Raw genomic sequence first — 22166 nt, forward strand, 5'->3', positions numbered from 1 at the left:
TTCGAGTCACCCACACAACACACCTGCATCTTGTGGATATTTGTGGCTGTTACATTCTTCTCAGTGATTCTATGTACAGGTTCCAGCATCTGACTCGTTCCTTCTGGCTTCCGTGTAGTCATACTCAAGCAAGTATATCTTAGGAAATGTGATATTGTGTAACTAACTTGTTCTGTACTTCTCTCTTCTATTACAATTAAGGCATTTTATTGATATTTTTAAACTTATGTAAGTAGGTAGATCATATTATCTATGAATTCTGCTCAGGGTAATTAGGAGGCATTATAAATATTTGCTAAATATAAAGGGGGCACCATCCCAAACACCATGTGCCCCTAGAAGCAAGATAAACTGTGGTGCTGAGGGAAATGCAGGGGTGAGCAGAATCAGTCTGGCTTCACATGATCAATCCCACGGAATAAACTCAATGGTCTCTAACAAGATACCCACATGAAGCTCGTGGGTGGGTATACTGACAACATGGTAAGTCTATGGGGCTTAAGAAAACTAATTGGGCACCTTTGGGAAATTTCATTTCTACGATTAATTTAAATTATGCCCTATCTCAGCATTTTCCAGCCTAATGACAATACGTACAAGACCACAAGTCAATCTGCAGGGGCCAGGGCAATGAGAAATGGTTCAATGTCCAGAGGCAAAGATGTGTTTAGAAGAAGCCAAAGCAATAGGTGCCAGGCTCGGTCTGGGGAGTATCTTCTTAATGGATGAGATGAGTAAACAGTTTGTAAGAGGATGCATAAGGAAGTGTATTTATGGAAAATGCTACATCGTGAGGAATTGTGGACAGGCATAGGGATAGAGAAATGATCTCAGAGGACCTCCAATAGGTTAAAAAGGCAGGCCAGAAATACTCAGGGCTCAGATTCTGCGAGGGGCTGGTTATTTAATGGTGGGGATGTGGAGGCATTAAGTCCCATGGGCATGCCCATCACGGCCAAACAGGAAAAAAGTGGGGGGAAAGTGTGTCCTTCAATCAAGAGAAGATAGCTAACTGACTCATGTGCCCTCTCCAAACTGAGGACGCACGGGCCTAGGGAGAAAGGATGGGGTAGCCTGCTGGCTTGGAGTGCCAATGGGAGGGCCAGAAACGGCTTTCTGAGTAGGCTCTTCCACTAACAGTCACCATTCATCTCTCCTCCTCTCGCTTTCCTTAATAAAAAATAAACACAATAGAACATATTAGATTCCATCATTGTACATTTTTATATTGTTTTCATATTTTTCCAAGAGCACTAGTATATTAAAAAAAATTTTTTTAAACATCAGGTCAGAGCAGCTGTAGGAATTAACAAGCAGATAGACTTTCAAATGAGTATTTGCATCACTTCCCAGAAGGGAGTAGAGGAACCAGGCTCACTGGAGCTCCAAAGATGCACCCACACGTAGGAAGTACATCCAGGAACCAACTTGCAAGTCCCTCTGGGAAGCTGACTTGGCTAAGGGGCCAACAGGGACCCCAACCATGTTACATCGAAACAGGGACACCCAGCAGGTACCATCCATCTTGAGGGCACACCAGTTCATCTCAGAGACAAGGTAGTGGGAAGAGAAAAAGAGTCATGCAGGGCCAGGACTGACTAGGGTGAGGCAAGAGAACCATCTGCTTCAGGCACAAAATTTAAACTTAAGGTGTGCCCAAAATAGCTTAGTAATCCAGATACATGATATCGTCATGCAATATTTTACAAAATCAAATTGGTCAACTCAGGTACAGGCTGTGGCTGCATTGGAACCAAGGCCAGGATTAGGGCCAGACCAACGATGCAGGGTCAGGTGAGGTTCTGTGATGTTGGAAGAGTCCCACATAACGAAGCCCTATCCCACCCCCGGTGCCAATCACACCTCTGTGGAGAAACACCACACAGTCCCCTATCGGAAACCTTTGCAATGCAGGAGTTTTTAAAAAGGTAATGTAGAGCACATCTCACAGATTACATAGCCCCACAGCAGGGTCTAGGGCAGCACCCCCCCCCCCAATCAAACACATGAACATTTCTGCGGCCACATCTATGAATGTTCACACTCCGCAGAACAGACAACCAGTGGCCTCACATTAGTCCAGGTCAGGTTTTGCCAACATGCAAGTTAAAGAAAAGCTTTCAGTTTTAGACCGTCATGGATTTTGAAACTATAGCTAAAGAAGTGTGAGTCTTAATAGCACTACATTTGCTTTCTTATAGAAAAAAAGGCAGCAGACTGGACCCAAAACTTTTGTTATAAACTTATGCAGAAAAAACAACTCCAAAGTCCTCACCAGTGATCCCCCAGAAGGCGATTTCTAAAAGTTGGTCAAGCCCAGAGCTGACTTACAACAGTATTTCCCACCAGCCAACCAACTGCTATTATTAAACACCTTCTATACCTCAAACCCTGGGCAGAGTCGGCAGGTGCTGACATACAAGACACAGTTCCAGCCCTCAAGAGCTTAGAAGGTGTAGGGACAAGAAGGTAAACACGTATCATAGAATTTTGACAACTAAAGGGAACTAATCCACACGCACACTTTAAAAATGATGAAACCGGGCAGTTAACAGCAGAAAGAGATCAGAATCTGGGTTAGCTAACTGCTCTTCTTTAAAAAAAATTTTGTTGATTGATTTTGGAGAGAGAGAGAAAGGGAGAGAGACAGAAACAACAATTTGTTGTTCCACTTACTTACGCATTCATCGGTTGCTTCTTGTATGTGCCCTGGCTGAAGACTGAACCTGCAACCGTGGCGTATCGGGACAATGCTCTAACCAACTGAGCTACCTGGCCAGGGCCTTCACTGCTTCCGCATGCTCCTCGCATAATCGTTGCCAATTCAGTGATGAAATCAGGAGAGGAGTCAAAGATCCCAGCTGAAGTGGTTTTGGCCCAATATACCTTTGCAGCAAAGAATGAGCTCCAACTTTACAAAGAACCTCGGTTTGGGGAGCCAGCAAAGCAGATGAGGGCTGTCTGGGCAGGAAAATGATATGAGATACGGGGTGGGCATGTGCCTGGCAGCTTAGCCAGGCATGTGGATTAGGATCAGGTAAAGGGCACAGAAGGAGTGTTGGGAAAGCGGGTAAAAATGATGCATGGAGAGCCTGAATGCCAGAGTAGAGAACCGACAAGTCCTAAGGCAGCATTTCCCAATCATTCGCCTCCTGCCTTTGTGACTGATCATGGCTGCCTACCGCCCTTGTGAGAAGAGACAGAGTGTAGTGATTTAAAACTGAACACTCTGGGGTGAGATTCTCTCCATCTGAATCTGGGCTGTTGCCAACTCTGTGACCTTGGACAAGCTGCTTAAGCTCTCTTTGCCTCAGTTTACTCGTTTGTAAAATCGAGACAATACAGGTACCTCTCTCATGAGGGTTAAATAAAAGGGGGTGTTTATTGTACTGAAAACAGTATCTAGCATTCTAAGTACTCAATAAATGTTAGATGTTGTTAACCTTTTTAGTTAAGTATATACTGTAGCCTTATCCTAAGCAGTAATATCCATGAAGTCACGGGCTTCTTGTGACAGTTATGGCTTTTTGTTTTGCTTTTGTAATCCTCATCCAATGATATTTTTTCCATTGCTTTTCAGAGAGTGTGGAAGGGAGAGAGAGAGAGAGAAAGAGAGAGAGGAGATAGAGAAACACTGATCTGAGAGAGACACATAGATCGGTTGCCTCCCACACACGCTCCTGACTGGGGCTGGGGATCCATCCTGCAACCCAGGGACACGCCGGAATCAAACCTGGGAACCTCCAGTCTGAGGGCCAACACTAATCACTGAGCCAAACTGGCTAGGGTGACAGTTATGGCTTTGATAATACACATATAACAAGAGGTTAAATTGAAAGTCTTAACTAAGGCACCAAGTACAACAGATCTGACGCTCCCAAGCTGGTAAGAGGGGCTTCCACAGGACTACTCCAGAAACTTGATCTCTGACCCTACAACTAGGAGGACAGGGTGCACTGTCATCTGATCATCACCTGAAACACCCAAGGTATGAGACATAACCTGGCCATTTGCTATTGGAGGAGCCAAGGGAAATGGCTGAGCTGGGGGTTGGCCTGCATTCCCAGGTTCACTAGGGGTGGACTGTTACCACAAAAAATGTGTGATTGTTTCCTTGGACTTGCATGGGCCACATGCAACAGAGGCCCCTTGTCCAAAAGGGCCCCTCAGACAGACTAAAGGACTTTAGTCGAAAGAGGCTGAAGATGAACCACTGCATTTTAGAGGCTAAGGAAAGAACAATGATCTAGAATAGAGGATAATTTGCTCTTTTCAAGACAAACAGCAGTGAATGGTCCCAGCAATTGCAGGGGTGGGAGGTTGGGGGTTGAGTCTCTGAGAAACCATGAACTTTGACACAAAAGAAATAATCGGCATTAAATACCTGCTGGGCTCAGGAAGCTGGAAGCTGGCAGACAGCAGTGCTGGCCAAGTGAAACTTTTCCTGTCCCTCCCAACCCACTGACAAACGACTAGACACATTAAATACTGAATTGTGACTTAAAGTGGCCAGAGGACCTTCTACTGCATGAGAATGACTAGAAAAGGTATGGGGACTGATTGAGTTTTCATCCCAGGGAAGGGAAGGAACTAATCCCTCTGAAAAACATAAAGGGACAGTAGGAGACAAAATTAAGTCACTTTATGAACACATCCCAATGAGTCATGTTTCTTTATACTAATTAGAAACATAGTTATTAAAATGGAATGTTTATCCCTGTACCAACTAAAATTATCTCTCACATTCCCATTGGTATAGTAACCACCATTAGAAATAACTGGTATATAAGCCGGGCCAGGTGTGGCTCAGCGGCTGAGCGTCAACATAGGATCCGGGAGATTGCGGTTTGATTCCATCAGGGCACATGCCCGGGTTGCGGGCTTGATCACCGGTCCGGGGCATGCAGGAAGCAGCCGATCAATGACAACTCTCTCATCATTGATGTTTCTATCTCTCTCTCTCCCTCTCACTTCCTCTCTCTGAAATCAATAAAGATATATTAAAAGGAAAGAAATAATTGATATAGGGCAATAAAGAACTAAGGAAAAGAGCAAGGCCGGAAGGGAGAGAAAAGATTAGTTTGGTGGGTTCGGTGGGAATTCATTTGCTCCTCAACTCTGAATATGATAAAATGAAAATAGAGCCTGGCCGGGCGTGGCTCAGCGGTTGAGCGTCGACCTGGGATCCAGGCGATCGGGGTTCGATTCCTGGTCAGGGCACATGCCCGGGTTGTGGGCTCCATCAATGACTCTCTCATCATTGATGTTTCTATCTCTCTCTCCCTCTCCTTTCCTCTCTCTGAAATCAATAAAGATATATTTAAAGAAAAAAGAAAATAGAAGATGTATCAATGGATAGCAGAATCCAAGAGTCCTTGGACAAATGGCTTTGTTCAAAGGGAAATCCAGATGGCCCAAGTGCATGCACAGAAAAGCTGTGATTCCCTGAGTTAGTTCCTAAGCTGAGTTTATGATGTGATCTTGCTCTTTTAGGCCAGAGCAAAGGCAGCAGAGAAGAGGCACGCTCTCACGACACTGAGTCACCTGGAAAGCATCAGCCAACGTCCCTAAGTCCTGGAGCCCTGGGTGGATCCTGGGCCAAACCAGTCCGTGGAGTCTGCCAAGTCCAAATGCAGAATGTAAAACACACCATTGCACCAATTCCCTGCTGCCTTCACTTAGGCAGTTGGAATGTAAGGGGTGTGTGTGAAGTTTAAGACAAGATACAAGGGGTGCTTCCACAGTTTAGGAGGTAGAGAGTACACAGCTCTCAGCTGCCTCGATTAAACGGTCATCAGAATAAGGAAACTAGAGGAACTCATGTCATGTGCCCAGAGTCACTGAGCTGATACAAGAGCCCAACCCCCTGACCCCTAGCACAATGCCCCACTGTACCCCATCATGCTAACTCTCAAAGGGGGTCAGCTCACCTCCTCCAGGCCACCACCCCAACCTTCATTCTTCTTCCACAAACACCTCAAAATGGTAGAAGAGCCTCAGAGTTAACTTGCCTGAAAGAAAAAAGGGTAAAGAAATGAGAATCATCTCAATGAACCAGTTGATCACCTTCGAAGGGAGTAATTAGTGGCCACAAATCCTTTCTCAGGAGAATGGGATAGTCTGCTGTACTTTGTAGAGTGTACCTGGGACCCAAAGTCATAATCAGGTCTCCACAGCCAAACTGTAATAACGGGCAGGGGAAGGCCCAGAAATGAGGTTGGAGGATGAGTGGAGTCAAGGATCTGGGAAGAGAAGCTGCTATGACTAGTGACAGTAGGGTGACAGAAAGAAAAATGCTGCCCAGAGAGCCTGTTAAGCAAGAGAAAACAAATGGCATCAAAATGAAATGGGGTTTATGAGATACATCCTATGCCAAACACGAAGTCTCTTCTCCTTACGGTAACTCCCAGGCTATCTGGTCTACTTCCCCGATGCAGGGTATTGACTTCTCTCTTCTTCCCGAACATTCACTGGGATCTTTATCAAATAAGAATCTGGAATTCCAACTCCATTTAACTAGCTGTGTTTAATCCACATAAGCTCTCCTTCTTATAGCTTAACTAACACTACTTCCACTTTTACCTTCTCCCCAGCATACAATCCATAGAACACAATGAAATCAGACGGATCTCAGTTCAAATCCCATTTAGACGCATGCTAGCTGTGGGACATGTGCAGTCATTTTAACTTTCAGACCCTCAGTTTTTCTAGCTGTAAAATGGGGATAAATAAGTAGCTATCTCATTGCTATGAAAGAAGAACATATATCAAGTGCTTAGCCCAGTGCCTGGTATATAGTAAGTATTCAATAAATGGTGGCTGTTATTGTTATTATTGCTATGAGTTCTGAAGTCAGCTGAAGCTCCATTTGTGGAATTAAGTATCAGAGGGCTGACATGGGTTGTCCAAGGTCATACAAGTGAGTCAGGAAGGGATCCCAGGTTTTCTCATTGCAGAATCCTTTACCACCCATCAGCTCCTACACAAAGAGCGTCATTGCCCAATGACCTAGAAATATGGGGATCTGATCACATCCAAGTACCACAGCTGATGATTTAATAAGCCCTCACCATGTGCTAAAAACCATGTAGGCTATATGAAACCTTTAAGGCTTCTACAGATCAGACTAGAAAGGTCATCACCTTTTAATGGCTGGCAAAAACACAAATTAAAAAACAAAAATCTGGAGCTGTTGCCCTGGCCCACGGTGGCTCAGCTGGTTAAGTGACATTCCATGCACTGAAAGGTTGCCCGTTCGATTCCAGGTCAGGGCACATGCCCAGGTTGTGGGTTTGATCCCCAGTCCTTGGCGGGGAGCAACCAATCAATGTTTCTCTCTCACATCGATGTTGCTCTCTCTCTTTCTCCCTCTCCCTTCCTCTCTCTCTAAAATCAATAAAACATTTTTTTAAAAATCTGGAGCTGCTGCTTGCTTGTGTTGTCCAGTAGTGATGATATTTTTCATCCACATTTAAGAAGATAGATGAAAGTAAGACCAATGCCCTGGCTGCCTTATTTCTAGCTTTGGAAAGGCACTTTTGATTGGGAATAAGAGGGAGGGGGATCCTAGGGACCAAAGACTAAAATGGGGTTTGTCTAAGGACAACAGTAAAAAAGAAGATGGGGTTGGCAGTGGGCTAAATATAGGCCCCCACCATTGCTCCAAAGAACTGCAGTTATTGTCTACAAGGTGGGCTTCTTGTTGCACCAGGGCCTGGCCCTCTACCAATGGTGCAAGCCACGAAACCATGAAGCCCCAGGAAGCACATTTTATCTTGAAGCATGAATCACCCCTCAGAAGCTCAGAAAAGAATCCTCTCTTTGTGGCCCTTCAATCTCCTTTTTGGCTGGCATCCCTCGCTCCTCGGGGCCAGTGTCAAGGCCTTACGAAAACTCAGGCTGAGTGACCTTTCTGAGAGAAAGGAAACATTCCAGAAACTCATGTGACAGGGTGTCTCTTAAAAACTGAAAGGAAACAATGAATGAATGAACCAGCTAGAAGGCATTTGTCACTCATGTCCAACCACGGAAGCAGTCAGAAATAGCTAGTGCGTTCTGACTGCAGGGCTTCTGGCGTGGAAAGTAATGGCCAAAAGTGCACTCTGATTTAAGCCCCCAATCTATCACATCTCCCTACACTGAGTTAGAATTTGACCATGCAAGTCTTTTTTTAAATTTTCTTTTTTTTTTAACCACCATGCTTCTAGAGGATGGAGCAGCAGGAAGGAGCAATCTGAGGACCCAAGTCCTGTCCATATAGACTGTGTGCCCTCAATTCAAGGATGCTGTCCCTTCTACAATACCAGGCACATTGGGAGCCAAGAGCCCTGAAAAGATACCAAACTCCCTGCTGGGGAGCCATCAGAGTAAAGGATAATTGGGAGCTCGATGTTCACAACAGGACTTGGCAATGACTTTGATTACTCCTCAAATTGCCACACTGGATTGTGACTGACCCCAAAGGTGGAAGCACCAACATCAACGGAGGGTGAAAAGTTACCTTTCAGAACCATCGTTCAAAGGAGCAGAGGGCCAATATCACTCTGTGACCTCGACCCCACTAAATTATACAGAGGGCAACTGATGTTAAATTGAACCTTGAGGACAGACAGCCATAGTGTGGAAGAGAGCAGGAGTCCATTCCTGCAAGATGGATGTGAGCAAAGGGAGGGGAGAAGGGCCTCCTTTTTATCTGGGAATGTGACAGATCACATCTATCTATGGACGTGAACTGCAGGGGTGAAAACCACACCTTTTCCTTAAATTGCAGCAGAACAGGACATCCCACAGCTCAAAGTCTGAGGCCAGCGTATATCTGAAACCAAGCACATGGGTGCCTAAATTCCATCATTGCATCTTTGTCTCATAATGAAAAAGTATAACCCCTAGGTCTCTTCCAGTACTTGAGTCCAAACATTCTTAAATCCCAGGAAAGGAACACTTCCCCAATACAGACATTCAGTCAAACCACAGCCAGTGCACTCTCAACGTGACTCAGTTTCCCTCAAGGGAAATCATAACCAAAAGTGCCACCTCCTGGCGCGTCCCCAGAAATCAGCTTACACTTTACTTTTCAAATACGAAGCCTCTGATTGGTGGTGGTGGGGAAAGCAGAAGACCTGACCAGAAAGGCTGAATTTCTTCCTGCTCAAAACATCAGAATCCTTTCCAACATTCCCTCCTCAGCCAGGTGTTGCCACAAAAAGAGCTGAAGAGTTTGCCAAGTAAGAAATTATCCACACCTTAAAAGGAATGTTCCTGAAATGAAAAAATAAAACCCAAACAGCTTTGTCTGTAAATTGAGGGGTGAGGGGAGGAGGGAGGAGAAAAGTAAAGAGATACAAATTTGAAAACAGCCAGGCTGTTGTTGGAGGGTTAGATTTCCCTTCCCTCAAGGACAGCCAGATCTTATATGGTTGCTGATAAGGCCAAGCAGCTTCACTTTACTGCCCTCACCCAGGTCTCAACTTCTAACATTAGTGTCCCCAACATCATCAGAGACCCTTCTCAGAGCTTGGAGGGTTACTGTCCCTGACATCCAGACTGGACCCTGTCTACCTGGAAAAATCCTACTAAGAAGGAGCTCAAAGATCTCTGGAGAGCAGAGGCAGACAGAAAAACAATCGCTGCCCATGTGCTACAGCAAGTACCTTTCTGATTAAAAACTGTACTTTTAAAACCGACACTGAACTTTCCCTATCACAAAAGCTGCAATTCAGCCCTTTCCTGCAAAATGACACCCTTCCCTTTAGAAACAATATGTAAATCTGATACAAGTGAAATAAACACAGTATAAGGCTCCCTAACTCATTTGACATCTTTCATTCAGGGACCTGAGGCTCTTAAATCACTTTATAAATATAAAAATTCATGCCTCATCACTTTAAAAGAGGGAATCAGAGGAAGTATCATTTTCCCATGTTATAGTCAGTACATTTGAGGAATGATCTATGGAAAATCCCCTTTTCTTATCATTGGGGGTGGAGGGGTCAGGACCCCATATCATTACCCTCATGTTACATTCAATACAATTGAGGAACAATCCTCAGCTCTGAATAAAGAGCTTGGGACAAAGCCAATGGGGGTGCTAAGCAATATCAACCCTGCCCATTTAGAGGGAAAGGGCCCTAGAAGTGGGACTGGTGGTGCTCTCTGGTCTAGAACCTGCATCTGACTCCAGCCATAGTTCCAGGATCACAGATCTATAGCTCAGGGGACTTCTTTTTCTCCTGCTGCCCCTTAGTGGTCCTGAAACATCCCTCACTCCTATATCTTTAAGTGACCAAAGTCAACACTAAATCAGCTTGTCATTTCCCTCCAAGGACCAGATAAATACATTGGTCCAGGGCCCGCTGTCTTCCATTTACCCATCTCTGTTCCCAAATTCAAAGCTTTGTGGAGGGCCAAGCCTCATCTCGGTCCATTCTTCCATGCCTCTCTAGACCAAGGTCCTGCACGCCCCTCCTGGCCCAATCACTTGTATCATTAGCTCATTCACAGGAGCAGGCAGGAGAGTCACCCAGCAGACCAGCTACCCCTCCTACCCCCGCCCCAGTACCTTCTGTCTCCACAGGCAAGCAGATGTAGCTCTCTGCCTTGAAACCAGGGGAAAACCCAACTCTCAAAGGGCTGTCCTTTCTGAGGAAATGAAAGGCAACGGGGCAGTGCTGCCACAGGATAGAAGCCGGTGGTCACATGCAAGTGGCTGGGAGCTGGAGGCACCTCATTCCTGAAGACACAAGATCGGGACCTGGAACCTGGCCCATTGTTTTTCCAGAGAGAAAGACACTGTACCACCCCCAGGGCAGGCCATTCAGCCCTCCCTTTGATCTTTCTTCCTGGTTACAGCAAAGACAGAACCCAGGCCTCCTGATGACCCAAGTCTGAAGGCCAGAGTAACAGCTCATTTGTTACTAAGTGCTGAGAACACAGGAGAATTGTTAAGCAGAGCCCCCAAGGTTACACTGGCCCAGCTCCTCCAGGGTCCAGCTCTTTTCCTCCTGAGAGGGCATGAAGCAGCATCTGAACCACCTGCCACCCTAGGCTCTGCTCCTGAGGCAACTGAACATCCCCCCCTACTCCCTCCAGGAAACTGTGGAGAAAAGGGAGGCATAGTCCTGAGAAGGAAGGGAAGGGGTCAGTTTCTGACCCAGCATACACAGAAAGCCGGAAAGGAAAACCCCCGGGAAAGAGGCCCGTGCCATGAACTGGGATGACATGGCCTTCATCCCCGCCCCGCATCTCCCACGGAGGGCTGGAGCTCAGAGAGGGCAGCCAGAGCTGGCGGCCGGGGGGCTGGGCTGGGCCCCCGGCTATGCTGTCCACTATCACCTAGTTTTTCCATGCATCCCGGAGAGAAGGCGGCAGGATCATCTTGGACGGTTCCCTCCCCTTCTGGAAAGTCCTCAGCCTCAAACTAAGGAAGGTCTGTGGTTTCCACTCCCAAGCCCTGGCTCCCTAACTTCCACCCAGACTGGCGTCCCCCTTCGCCCTCCCGAAGCGGCCTCATGGGGTGCTCTCCGCCCGCAGGAAGGGGGTGTCAACCTTCCGCTGCCGAGATCCCCGACTGGCCCCTTCCCCTAGCATCTTCTCCATGCCCCTTTGTTTTCAGGCGGGGAAAGTTGCCAACAGGCACCCCTTCCCCAACACGCCCCCCTGTGCGCCCATCCCCCTCAGGGAATCCAAGCCGGGGCGCACCATCTAATCTGCAGCTAGCTCTCCAGCCGGGGCAGCCGCTTCGAAACCGAAAGCAAAGAGGAAGCGGGATGGGGCAGCGCCCCCAGCCCGGTCTCCCTGCTCTTCCCCATCACCGCACCGTCGCCCGCACCTCCACACACCGCGCTGGCCGCCCCGCGCGGCCACCTCTCTGGGCGGCGGAAAGGCCTCTCTGCGGGCATCGGGGGGCACCTACCTTGCGGGGCCGGGGCCGCGGGCAGGGGCGCGGGCAGGGGCAGGGCTGGGCCGGCCCCCTGCCGGGCGCAGGTGCGGCCAGGAGCGCGGTTCCGCCGGCTCCCTCCCGCTCCTCCTCCCGCGCCGGGACTCGGGCGCTCTCCTGCGCCGCCCGCTCCCCGCCCCCACGCCCGGCGTTCGGGCTCCCCCCGCGCGAGTTGCCGGCCGTGCCTCCCCCACGCCGCCGGGCCTCCCGCGCCGCGCCTAGTCCCGCATTGTGTGCCGGCGCCCGCCGCGGGGGCCGGGGGGCTGCGGCCGCCGCTGCCCGGGCCAAGCGGAGCCCCCGGCGGCGGCGGCGGCGGCGGCGGCGGCGGCACTCACCCATAGTACGGATGCGGAGCAAACTGCACATGCTCGCGTCTGACAGGCGCCCTGCCTCCGGCCCGCTTAACTCCTTGCTCGCTGCCGGCCGCCGGGCGCGCTACCCTGCCGGCCCCGCCGCCTCTCGCAGCCGGGTGTCGCCTGCGGCCGGGGCGCAAGGAAGCGCGCCCTCCGCCGGGCGCGGCGCAGGTGGCTGCAGTGCGGAGCTCCTTGGCCTCGCGGGCCCCGCCACCCCGCCTGTATTTGAGGTGTTGCAGGAGCCGGGAGGAGAGGGCTAGCCTGGGCCCCTCACCTCCCAGCCTGCAGGAGTTGGGACTGCGTGTACAAGATCCACTGTGGGTATCCTGCAGGTCCCGCTGCACGAAGGCCATGGGCCACATGGTGTTGCAGACCTACTGTGTAACAGCATTGTGTTCTGTGCAGTCCATCCATTGAAACAGCCCAGCAGGGTTGTTTTTATTAGCCCCATTTTCGAGGTGGAAAAACTGAGGCCTGTGGCAGTTAAGGAATTCGTCTAAGGCAAGGTCTGAACCTCCAACGTCCACAGTTTGGCCTACACCACAAAGATTAAACAGATATTTCTGAGGTCAATCTAGATTCTTCTCTTCAAAGGTAGAAAATACTGGATGTCATCTGGAAATCCTGGAGTTTCTAGAATGTGGACGGTGGGGAACCCGACAGAGGGCTATGACTTGAGATAGGCCCCTCTGATGGGTCCTAGGTCCTGCTGAGCAGGGAGTGGGAAACAATCCAGCCTGTCCCCACGCCAAGCCTGAGTCCTGGCACGGGGTTATGCAGCCAAGAGAAAGGAACATTTAAAAAAATGTATAAGGCTTCCTGGGGTGTCCTTTCGTAAATAAGCCATGCAGAGGGGTAGCCCTTTTCTAATTCTCACACAAACCTTATGTGTGCCTAGGCCTGATCTGAGAGGTCTGATTACTGCTTGTCTCCTAGCTCTCTCCCTTTTTAACGCATGCCACAGTGACAAAGAGTTCTCAGAATTCTAAGGCAGCACCAGTCTTCTAAGAAAAGGAACCTAAGGTTCATCCCGCTGGTCTTGCCCAACTTGGGTGAGAAGCTGGGCAGCTCTTACTGTTGGAACCTAATCTGATCCTATGTCTTCCCCTAATTGCCTGATGAGACCATAGGTCTTCCATCAACCTCCTGTCCCTGGCTGGGATATTCAAAGGTGCATACCAAACTAGAGATGAACAATGTGGACAAGAAGTTCTAAGCCCCTCTCATACACAACCTGTTCTAGGGCTGGCTGAATCACTCTTTCTAGAAGGAAAGCACTGGAGTTCGATGAGGGCAGGAGGAGTTATGTCGGGTTCCTCAAACCAATATAGGAAGTACATTGCCATGTGGTGTCAGTGTCAAGAGCTCTTGGCTTTCCTGGGTTAGTTCCTCCTCTGTAAAATGGAGACAGTATTGCCTATTTCATAAGTATATTTTGATGACTCAGTAACGTAATGCATATAAAGTTCTCAGTACACAGTTGGTCTTCGATAACAGAAAAGTGTTTTTTGCTGGGATTACTCTGGGGAGAGTGAAGAGAAAGGGTTGGGGCTACAGTGAGGTAGGTGAGTTGGCCCTAGAACACTATCAAAGAGGCAGGAGTCAGCCCTCTCTTGGGAACACCTTGACAAGAAGTGGCTTTAGCCCAGCCGGGCGTGGCTCAGCAGTTGAGCGTCGACCTAGGATCCAGGCGATCAGGGTTTGATTACTGGTCAGGGCACATGCCCGGGTTGCGGGCTGCAGCCAGTCAATGACTCTCTCATCATTGATGTTTCTCTCTCTCTCTCCCTCTCCCTTCCTCTCTCTGAAATCAATAAAGATACATTTTTTAAAAAGAAAAAAGAAAAAAAAGAAGTGGCTTTAGTTAATCTGGCAGCACAGCCCACCTGCTGAAGAGGGACCTCCCCTGTGGCCCCTTGCCTTGGAGGCCCAGTTCTCCGGCTCTGATTCTGTCTGTTGCTGGCAGCTGACTTGGCTCCCTCCCGGGCTCTGGGAGGCAGCATTGCATAGAGGAAAACATACGGGCTGGAAAAGCAGAAGATCTGAATTCAAGGGGACTTATCCACTAGGCACAGGAGTTGCGGCCTAGTGCCTACGATATTTTAGGGCCCACAAAAATATTTGAATTTCTTTTAGAATCAAAGACAAAAAATAAAGTCTAGGAAAATATTTTCATATATAATATTAGTATAGAAGCCATAGCATACATAAGCCAAGGTGCCAGTTACAGAATCAAAAAGAAGGAAGAGTTAGGAACTACGGCGCAAGACTTCGCCTCAGCCAGTCTCTACTCTATCCAGCTCTCCCATGGACTTAACTCCAAGATCTGGGTTTTCCTCATTCCTAAATCAGGAATCATTTCTTCCTAACAAAAATTTATATAATGCCTTACTTACAGTTGGCATATCTTCTCTCTTTGAGTAAGGTAGCTATTTTTATCCCCATTTTATAAATGAGGAAATCAAGACAGGGAGATTATATGTTTTGGTCAAGGTTATATTACTAGCAAAGGCAAAATGCAGTTTAAACTCAGGTCTTCTGGCACCCCATCCAAGGTCCTCTCTAATTTCAGCTAGAAGATTTCAAATGGGATCGGGTGTGCCCAGGGCAGAGCAGTCTGCTGCAGAAGCAGACCTAAAAATGCGCTGAGTGGTCCCCTGGCTTTTCACACAAAGAAGGCTGAGACATGCATACAGCGTTACGTGAATGCGTGAGGAAGGTGACCCCGGGTGCAGGTAGGCACAGTGATAGTGCTTTAGTGGTTCAAGTACAGACTCAAGTTGGAGGGCCATGGGGCAAACCAAGCCCCAGAGGATGCCAGCCCTTCCTTTACCTTCTTCTCTTACCAAAGCAACCTGGATTTGATTCAGACTCCACACCCTAGCCAGATGGTGTACATCAGTCTATTTAACCTCTCTGAGCCTATTTCCTCACCTGCAAAATGGAAATGGCAATAATACCAAAGCCCATGACTGTTGTAAGCATAAATAAGATGATTCATGTTAGGCATTTAGCATTGTGCTAGGCACATAGACATGGTTAAAAGTCCCTGCCACAGCAGGCAGTTGATGGTAGTTCTCTTTGCATCTCTCTCCTACCACTAAGCAAGGAAAAGGCGTATTTCAAATGTCTTTGTAGTCTCCAAAGTGCCCTGAATATGTTAGATTCTTAGCCATATTTTCTGAAAGACAAGAATTTTCCTACCCTTCTATAAAGCAAACCATCCACAAAGGGGTTGCTCTTGTCCACTATATGTAATTTTCTTGATGATTTTCTATATACTTGTTAGTGAGGATTGGTTCCCTGGGCGTTGCCCTCTGACTGTAAGTCAGGAGAGATGATTTCAGTGGAAGGACTGGGCCTGCAGCCATATCTGGGGGCCCATGGTAGGGAGTCGGAGCATAGAAATTGGAAGCCAAGAGAGAATTATGCACAGTCTGTCCCAGATGCTAGAAAAGAAAGAGAAGTGAGGTAGAAATAGGAATCGTTGGAGTCAAAGTCAGTCTTGAGTTTGGGATCATTTGGACCAGCTTTCTAGGAGAAAAAGCTGGGTGGTAGAGAAGAGGGGGAGGCCCCAGGGAACCCATGCTCTCTAACGAACACAGAAATCTTTCTGTCTCCCCTGAAAGTCATCAAGAAAATTACTTATGGTGGACAAGAGCAACCCCTTCCTGAATGGTTTGTGTTCAGAAGGGCAGAAAAGTTCTTGTCTTTCAAAAACTACAGGCATAGTCTTGGAGGTAAGAGAGGGACTCAAGGTAATTTGTGGGAGTTTGGAAATGGGGAAGCATCTTTGCAACAGCCCTTTCTTTTTTCCTTTCTATTGAATTTATTGGGGTGACATTGGTTAACAAAATTATACAAGTTTCAGGTGCACAGTTCCATAACACATCATCTGTACACTGTATTGTATGTTCACCACCCCAAATTAAGTCCCCTTCCATCATCATTTATCCCCACTATACCTTCCTCCACCACCCCTACTCCTCTCTCACCCCAGCAATCACCACACTGTTGTCCAGGGTCCATAAGTTTTTTCTCTTCTGTTCTGCTCAATCCCCCACCCCACCCACGCCCAGCCCCCCAACCCCACCTCAACAGCTGCCAGCCTGCTCTCTATCTATGAATCTGTCTCTATTTTGCTTGTTAGTTCATTTTGTTCATTGAATTCCACACATTAGTGAAATCATATGGTACTTGTGTTTCTCTTACTGGCTTATTTCACTTAGCATAATGCTCTCCAGGTTGACCCCTATTGTAGAAAAGGGTAAGATTTCCTTCTTTTTTATGGCAGAGTAGTATTTCATTGTATAAATGTACCACAGCTTTTTTATCCACTCATCTACTGATGGACACTTGTTAACAGTCCCTTCTTGAAATAGGAAGAAAAGAGGCTAAGGAGTGTGAACAAGTATCATTTAGAATTCTTTGGTTGCAAGCAGCAGAAGCCAACTTTAGCTGTCTAAGTCTAACTGGAATTTATTGGAAGGATATGATCAGGCAGCTCATGGATCTCAAAGGAATGCTGGCAAAATAGACTTGAAAAGACTAGGACCAGGACAGCTTTGGGAACCCAGATAACAGGAAGTATTTGAAAGTCTCCTCAGGGCTGTTCTGCCAGAACAACTTCAATCTTTTTATCACTTCTGCTCAAGTGTGAAGGAGTCAAACTTGCCAAGTTGAACCATGCAGTCACCTCTTGGCCAGGGAAGGGCCAGCAGAATACTCTGACGTAGGCTCTGCCAGCACTCCACATCATAATCGAGAGGTAAGCAGTGAAAGAGAAATTAAAGTGGTGTTACCCTAAGAAAGAGAAAAGCTGCTATGCAGGCCCCCAAAAGTGAATGTCCATGACATGGGGGGAGCAGGTAACACAGAAAATGTACTCCTGACTCAATGCCCCTGAAATGTTCTTGGCTCTGAGAGAAGGTGAAGGGAGAAACACAAGAAAGTAGCAGGAAGCTCTGAAAAGTACCAGGATGGGAAAACACGGATGGCTGACTAAAATCACTACTTGTTCTGGGGTTAGTATAGAGCTGGAGACAGGCAGGTGTCTTATGGACGTTGCGCAGTTGCCTCTGGGGGTTGGAAAGGGGTACCAGCAGAGTGGGGGGAAAGGAATTAGACCCCGGAGAATGGTCGAGTTGACTGCAGCTTTATCAGAAGGCTTGCTGTCTATGTGTCCATGTGAGAAAGGAATGTGTACTTTCACAGAGCTCTCAAGAGAATGTGTGTGTTCCTGCATTGGGGAGATTTGAAAGTCACGTCCTCTCTCTTTTTTTAGTCATCAAAAAGAAAATGCAGTGGATAAGGGCTCTGCAGTATTTATGAACACCTTGAGCCTGAAGATGAAGACCTCGCCATTCTGTGATCATGTGAATTCATCCATAAAGCATTAAGACATTAATGTGCGTGCACTAAGACAGCCCCGAAAATTAGTGTAGTTGCATGAGACCAGTGGTAAATTAAGCGTGGGCAGGGAGGCCAATGCTAAAAGAAATTAAAGTAAAATTATGAAAATACATCGAAACTACACTACTCCTTATTTCTAAGTGTGGGTTTAACTGTGAAGGTTGTAAATATGGAGGGATGGAGTTGATTATGAAACTTGGAAATCATGGGGAGAGCCACCCCCACTCCCCAGCTGCTCTCATTTCCAACTCAGCAGTCAGCCCAGGTGCTGGGCAAATTTGAAAGAATTTCTGCCCTAGAGATTAGAAACCAAACTCCAGGCTGGTCACCTCCCCTTCGTGTCTCCCTTTGCCAGGATACAAGGAGCTTAGTCGTCTGAGGAGGGACAAAGGGGCATTGTTAGGGGAGCCTGGTTATGAGAAGGCTTTGCAACTAAAAAGCTTTTATGCCGCTATCTAAGCCATTCCGCCCAGGGGGACACTGTGTGCCTGTCCCAACTTCACTTATCAGTTCAAAGAGAAATTCCAACCCCGACACAGTGATTGCAGAAGGATATCTGGGGATTTGGCAACATTAATAGGTTAAGAATTTCTATCGCAACATCTCATCCAAGTCCCAATTCTTGGCCCCACTAGGTTCTGGATGGGTTAGAATGGAAAAAAATCTTTATGTAAATCTAAGTCAAAAGGTTTCTCCCACAGAAGCTGGCTGAGAGACAGCCCAACTTGGGGATGGGGATGGGAGTGGGGGTACAGATTGCATCATTGAGGGTGGAAACCTGTTTCCATTTTTACCCTCCTCATCTTGGCCCTTCTAGAAGAATTCTGCCGCCTTCAGGAAAGGTTGCATGAGCCTGACGGGCTGATGATCCCAGGGACTCTATCATGTCTGGGGAATTAGTTCACTCGAGTTGTCCTATTAGTCTCAGATGCTAATTAATTACTAAGTATGTATTTAGTGTCTTCTCTTCCCAGCACTGCTCCAATGCGAGGACTGGGCTTCCCTAGCACTGCACAGTGGCAAAGAACTTGCTCTTCAATTCAACAACCATTGATGTACCAGGTACTGCGCTAGGGATTAGGGTCAGACAGGTAACAAGATTGAGACCTGCCATATGGATATGAGAACAATACACAACAGTCTATAACAAAGCATTACCCTGTGCTCGGAGCTTTAAATTCTGCACCTCCCATCTGCGGAAGGTGTGTAATTATTTGTGTTCTATGATGGGGCTGTTTCCATGATCTGGCTTTATATCTACCACACTCTATTTGTAAAGTAAACTCTCAGGCTTTGGCTCAAAATTGACCAGCATTTGCAAATCCACACACTTCTTTCTGCCAGAAGAATCTTTGCCCCTCTTTCTTGCCCAAAGCTTAGGTCAAGGTTTGCTTCCTCTTATGTCCAACAGCAAGACACAGACCTGGGGAGGGGGCAATGCCATCTTTGGTGGATTTTTCCATATCTGTGGGCAGTAATGTTAGGTGTATAGGACTGTAACTGCCCAGGGAATACAGTAGAAGGGTCAAGGAACAGGAAGGGAAGAATAGCGGGGTTTCTAGTAGCACAAAGGAAGGACACAGGAGTGTTGGGTAGTCTGCTCTGGAGCTGCATGTCTGTGCTCAGGGCGCATAGCCTAGGAAGGAAACCGATTCCCCAGGGACCCTTCTTGATCCAGGAAGCGTCCTTACGGGCATTCATATGATGGAGATAAATATTATAGCATATTCTTGAGCTTTTACTATTTAAATCCCAGTTTATGCTCCAGGAAGATACTGGGCCCAATGGGTCCCACTCCCTGTCCTAACTGCTACGTGCCCATCAGGATGAATAGAGCTGGATGACGGTCTGGAACGTTAAGGATGTCAAAGGAAGGGTCATGAGGGTCTCCGGTGCTGCGGTGCAGCAGTGTGGAGAAACATGGGTGGGTGTGGCAGAGTGGGAGGGACAGAGGGAGGGAAGACGGGCTCCAGGCTTTCTTCTTAGCTCATTCACCACACTGCTCCCGCCCAGAACCTCACAAAGTCAGGCCTCTGGACTACACCCAACTAGCCTCACCTTCTTTCCTCAAAAGGAGAGCGTGGCTGAATAGGCATTTCCCTCGCAAGATGTAAAACGGATTTGGATTAGAACTAGGCCCAACTTAACTCTGTTCCCAGACTTGTGTCTGCTCCTTCAAGACCTGGACAGCAGCCAGACCACAAGAACATGGTGTATAATAGGAATCCAGTAACGCTGTTGTGGTCATAGCTTAATTGCTCTGAAGAGGTAACAGAGATCCAACAATATCAAAAGCATGTGAGTCCCCTCTGACCTGAACATTGATCCCCCACGCCCCCAGGTCTCCGCTGGCCATATCCCCGCCCCCCCCCCAAGATTTTAACCAGTTAGAGGCAGTTTCTCAGAGGTATTGGCATTAAACTTGAGGGGTGGGAAGTTATGAGGGCAAATTCTGACTCTTTGACTGGCAGATTGTGGCTTTATTGAGTTCTTTCTCAACTTCCCTGAATCCCAACTTGCTACTTTATTGATGAGATCAATACTTTTAAAATATTTTAATAGCTTTCTTAGAAAAATGATTCATATTCCTTATAAAACATTTATATGATATAGAACAAAGCAGAAACTAAAAACATTGCACCAAATTTCTATACCCAAAGATAATCACTGTTAATGTTTGAAAAAAAAATCTTCTACCCATATTTTTATACATAGATAGACATATAGTTATGTATATACATATATACAATTTTACATAAAATTAGTCATGTTGTACATAGTTTTCTAGAAATAGTTTCACTTGAAATTAAGTAATGAATAGCTTTCCATGTCACTAAATATAATTCTTCAACAAAAAATTTAATGGCTGCATAGTATTTTATTTTCTAGATGAATCATAATAATTTACTTAATAGGTTGCAATTGATAGGTATGTAGGTTGTGTCTTTTTCTCTTTTTGTTATTATTGCTGCTAATAAATATTGGGGATAATATAGTCTTTTCAACCATCCTTCTCCTAATACAAACTGTGAGAAATATTGAAAGATGGTAGCTCAAGAAGGGACACAAGAATCATAAAACCATGTCAGTGAAAGCAGGGATTTAGAGTGGAGGAAAAGGTCCTAGAAAAATGTTAGTGATCTTCATCTCTATAAATGACTGCTGATCTCATGACCATTACTGCATATGCACACTACTGTCCCACTGGCTTTGAGCGGCAAATGTATTTAGGGAAATTTCTTACTCTGAGTATTCCAGTAGATTTATTTCAACACTAAAATTTTGTTCCCCTAATAAACATGCTCTTCCCAAGTGTTGTTTTTTTTGTTGTTGTTCCAGAGATCCTGGGTCTACATAGGACTGATCCCAATGCCCTGCAGGGAATTTCCTGCTTTCAGGATCAGACAGACCATCTGAGAGTTTCCCCAGTGGCCAGTGGAGCAATGTGTAGTGTTTGGAAGGAGCAGCAACCATGTGTCACTCCCACAGCAATGCCTGCCAGTTTCCTATCCCAGGAATCTATGTGTTCTGCTCTATCCCAGACCTCCCTTCTTATGTATGACACCTGTCTGTCGGCTCTACCTGGTTCCTTTGAGTGGATGCTACTCCATAAAGGGACAAGGACCAGTATTTCCTCCTCTGGACCTAGACTACAAACTTCAGAACTTGGATATGCAGAAATTCCATTTTGGAAAGGTGCACTGTGCATACCACATCTCCAAAGCTCACTTCTGCATAAACAAAGCTCCCAATATATGTGGGTTCCCTCAATATTCCAAGTAGAGCATTTTGGTTCCAGCTCCACATCCTATCACTTAATCTGTAGCAGAGCAAAGATGATCCTTAATCCACAGCTTGGACTTTGCACAGAAGAGACTTCCAGTTCCCTGCTCTCATGGCATGACTGGGAGACATGGAATAAGTGCCCAATTGATGATCTGTGCTCTGCTGGAGCCAGGCATCCAGAGCTGGGAAGGGGGGAGAATGTTCTTTCCATCTTTCCCTACTTCACCCTAGTCTTTTAATACCGCTAAATTTTCCAATCCCCTTCCCTGAAACTATGCAAAATTGAACAGGAACAAAGTATGCAGAGTTTAAAGTCTTCACCTTAGGCAGAGCTTAAAGCTCCATTAACCACCTTTTGAGGTGATTAAAGAAGGCTGTGGTCAGATCAGAAGGGAACAGATTTGGCCCTAGGTGTGGATGGGAGTCGAAATGCTGAGGCTCGGGGTCCTTTAAGAAAACAAGCCATCCTAGCTGTCAGATGGGGAGGTACTAGACTTATTGGGGTGATCACTTAGGTAATATAAATGTCCAATCACTATGTTGTACCCTTGAAACTAATACAACATTATGTCAACTGTGATTGAAAAACAATTTTTTAAGAAAATAAGCCATCCTGACCACCAGATGGCGCTGAGAGATAGCCTTCAATGTCCTGACAGGTCAATGGTCACGACCAGGAT

The 22166-nt window shown here is 46.8% G+C and overlaps 1 protein-coding gene across 5 annotated transcripts in view; it reads right to left on the minus strand.

The window, feature by feature from the left end:
- Positions 1-12413, minus strand: part of TMEM229B (transmembrane protein 229B) — a 38217-nt gene extending 25804 nt beyond the window's left edge. For 2 of the 5 annotated variants that reach the window (XM_081121183.1, XM_081121176.1), the window contains exon 1: positions 11912-12039. The gene's annotated coding sequence lies outside the window, so the exon portion shown is untranslated. Of the gene's footprint in view, positions 1-5930; positions 6012-11911; positions 12040-12270 lie in introns of those variants that run through there. The other 3 variants (XM_081121177.1, XM_081121178.1, XM_081121181.1) reach the window with 3 other exon arrangements.
- Between the last annotated feature and the right edge of the window lie 9753 nt (positions 12414-22166).

The sequence above is a fragment of the Miniopterus schreibersii genome (assembly GCF_964146895.1).
Source record: "Miniopterus schreibersii genome assembly, chromosome: 1".
NCBI classification, from domain to species: Eukaryota; Metazoa; Chordata; class Mammalia; order Chiroptera; family Miniopteridae; genus Miniopterus; species Miniopterus schreibersii.